The sequence below is a fragment of the Vombatus ursinus genome, unplaced genomic scaffold (assembly GCF_900497805.2).
Source record: "Vombatus ursinus unplaced genomic scaffold, bare-nosed wombat genome assembly UNPS02014781.1, whole genome shotgun sequence".
Lineage (NCBI taxonomy): Eukaryota > Metazoa > Chordata > Mammalia > Diprotodontia > Vombatidae > Vombatus > Vombatus ursinus.
The window spans coordinates 2,046,194-2,050,214 of record NW_020954559.1 but is presented as its reverse complement, the minus strand read 5'-3'; positions in this window follow the sequence as shown (position 1 = coordinate 2,050,214).

Here is a 4,021-nt window from a genome sequence, read left to right as displayed (position 1 = left end):
ATAGATAGATAGATAGATAGATAGATAGATAGATAGATAGATAGATAGATAGATAGAAGGCACCGGGTGAGTTGAAGATGAAGGGGTGATATCTGGACAATAAAATTAAGGAGTGAGAGAGGATAATATTGGGAGGAGAAAGGGAGAGGTAGAATGGGTTAAATTACTTTACATAAAACAGACAAGAAAAGGCTTTTACAATGGAGGGGAAACAGGGGAAGGTGAGGCAGAATGAGTGAATTTTATTCTCATTGGATTTGGCTTAAGGAGGGAATAACATACACACTCAACTGGGTATGGAAATCTGTTTCACCCTAGAGGAAAATAGGGTGGTAAAGGGCACAAGACAGCAGAAGGGTGATGAAGGGGAGTGCAGATTTGGAAAGGGGGTAATCAGATGCAAATGCTTCTAAGGAGGGACAGGGTCAAAAGAGAGAATAGAATAAATGGGGGACAGGATAGGAGGAAGAGAAATCTACTTACTTTTTCACCACCTGACTACTATGGAAGTGTTTTGCATGACTACACATGTATAACCTGTATCAAGTTGCTTACCTTCTTAATGAGGGTGGGTGGGGAGGGGGTGAAGGGAGAATATTTGGAACCCAAAGTTTTAAAAACAAATGCTAAAAAAATTGTTTTCACATGCAACTGAGAAATAAGATATACAGGCAGTGGGATACAGAAATCTATTTTGCCCTGTAGAAAGATTGAAGGGGAAGTGGATAAGAGAAGAGAGTGCAGAGATAGAAGGGAGTGCATATTAGAGGAAGGGGTATTCAGAATGCATGCTATTTTGGGCTGGGGGGGGAAGGATGAGATGGGGAGAAATTTTGAAACTCAAAATATTGTGGAAGTGAATGTTGAAAACTAAAACTAAATAAATAAATAAATAGAAATAAAGTAAAGAGATAATTCCACAGAAACCTGGAAAGATGCATAAGAATTGATGCAGAGTGAAGTGAGTAGAACCATTAGAATCATTTATCACATAACAACAGTATTATAAACTATGAATATGTTCAAAAAATTTAGGAATTCAGATTAATGAGCTACTCTTTTTCCAGAAGAATGCTATCCACCTACTGAGATACGGCAGACTAAATATTAAGAATGAGATATGTTTTTTAACATGGCAATATGGGGATTTGTGTTCCTTGACTATATATTTGTTACAAGGGGTTTTTTTTGTCTTTTTTCCTTCAATTGGGAGAGAAAATAAATCCTTGTTAACAAAAAAATAAATTTAATTTAAAAATTTGTAATCATTAATCTTCAATTAAACACACCCTTCTTTCATTGCAATGATTTTCTATTCAATTTGGTGCAGAAATATTTACTCATCATTTCCTATGTGCAAGGTGCTATACCAGTTATTGTTGAGGATGTGGATAGAAAAGCAAAAGCAAAAACAATTCAATTCCATACCTTAAGAAAATTATGATCTATTGTTTGATCAACATGTAAACACAGATAATTTGAGGAAGGGAGAGAGCATTAGCAATTTTGTGCAATAGTGTTATCAGAAAAGATTGTTCACAGGCAATTGTACCTAGGATGATTTCTAAAAGGACATTGCGCTATGAAGTAGTACATACCAGGCACTTGGGGGTGGGGGGTGGTAGGAGTGGGGCGGTAGTTGTCAGCCTCTGAAGAGCAATGGCTATGAGGGAGATTTTTTTTTTATTATGTTTCTGCATATTTATAAAGGTTTAAGCAATGTAGGGAGCAGGAGGGCTGGGAGGAAAGTAAGAGGAGGATATTCATTCTTTCAGTGTCAGGTATTACTGCTCTCGCCTATTCAAACTTCAAATAGATTTATCTTCCTCAAACTTTTAATCTATTTTAAATAAAATATCTGCTTAAGCTATAAGTCCCTAGTTAGATACAACTTATTATTACCTTACCTTTTTGACTTTGCTTCTGAGTTTTGGTTTCTCAGTGCTATATTATATGATTTGCTCACACATTTTGCATTATTGGAAATGGCTGAATTTGAAATTGTTTTACCCTTGGATGATTTTAGTGTACATTAAACTCAGTGCTGCATTCCCATGCCCTTTTTGGAACCAGATCATCACTCAATTGTGGGACAAAAAGATCTTGCTATTCACTCGAAGCAGCTTAAGTTGTCATAATGTATCAGCTCAGATCTGATATGCTTCACATATTAAAACTGAAATGTTTCCACCTTCTTTCAGAGAGTATCCGGTATGGGAATTGAAGTTGCTTCCTTTAATCAACTGCATTGGTGTGATGCTCAGGAAGGGCCTGTTCCTTATTATTCTATTATACTATTCCTTCTGTTTAACGGACTGTTATTCTCTCCAAAATAACTTGAAGTAATCACAAATGAAATAGAGTTCTTTATCTACAAATATTCCTTGACTCCCAGGTTTCTATCTAGATATGATACCTCTTGACTTATTCTAAAATGTATATCTAAATGATGTTAAAAGTATTAATTGAAATACTGATTCATTAATGTAAACAAAATATTTGTTAGTGGATTCCATAAAATTAACAAAAATATGCACAAAATGTATCTTGCCTGTAACCTACCTGAATAGAAAAGTATTTGCTTTTCCTAAAGGAATCACTAAGCATTAATCTTTTATTACCATATTAAAATGTCATTATTTCCTTTCTAGGACTACATTGATTATGGGAAGGGGATACCAAATCCAAATATCTCCTCTTTGTGTTCATAGGTATATGTGATATATATATATATATATATTTATTTATTTATATATATTTATATAAATACATATACACACATATACATATATATTATGTGTGTACACATATGTACATGTATATGTGCCTGTGTGTGCATATATATGTATATGTACATATATGTATGTATATGTGTGCATGCATATATGTACTATGTGTATTGCTTTGTCCTTTGTTCTTGAAGAAGACCATGACATCAATGAGATTGTGACATGATTTACAATTGACTTTGATTTGAATGAGGAGGGCTGCACAAAGTCACCAGCCTCACTTGCTCCTCTAGAACTATTTCGATGTGGTAGCCAGATATCAATCAGGACAACTGGAGATGGCCCAGGATGCAGTGGGAGACCTTGGCCGTGTGTGTGTGTGTGTGTGTGTGTGTGTGTGTGTGTGTGTGTGTGTGAATATATGTGAGAGAGAGAGAGAATACAAAGTTAAAGTTATTTGAAAGGGGTAATAGCCAAGGGCATCTATCAGAAGAGGACATTGAATTGTGCTTTAAAGAAATACTAGTGATTTTATAAGAGTATGGAGTACATCCCAGTGATGATATTCTAAGGAAAGCCATAGAAGGAGGAGATGAATATCATTTACAGAGAGTGACAATTTGGTTAGAATGCAGAATGTGTGAGTGTGAAGAAAGGTGTAAGTATCCTGAAAAGATAGGTTGAAGTTTGTTTGTAAAGTCCTTCAAATGCCAAAGAGGAATTTGCATTTTATTCTAGACACAACAGATATAGTGAATCTGAGTACTGGAGTGAGATAGAACTGATACTCAGTTTAGCATCTTTATAAAATATGGATTATAGACAGGTGAGACTAAAGCTACAGAGACCAATTGGGAACCTATACCAATAGCCCAGGCAAGAGGAAATGAAGGTCTGAAATATATTCTTGATAGTAGATAGAAAAAAAAAGATATGAGAAATATTATGCAGATGAAATTAACAGGACTTCATAACTGTTGTATTTTGAGGGGCAGAGATATTATAAGATAGGGATGACTGAAAGTTTTATGTATCTGAATATGTTGAAGGATAGTGGTGTCTTAACAGAAATAGGAAAGCTGGAGAAAAGAATGGGTTTGGTGAGGAAGAAACTGATTTCTATTTTAGAAATGTTGATTTTGAGATGCTTATGGGAATTCTAAATGGAAATATACAATAGGCAGTTGGTGCTTATTGCATTCCAAGAGAGGTATGAGAAAATTAAAAGTAGATTTAAGAATCATCTTCACAGAAATGCTTCTTGAACTCACTAAGAGGTGATATCAACAATG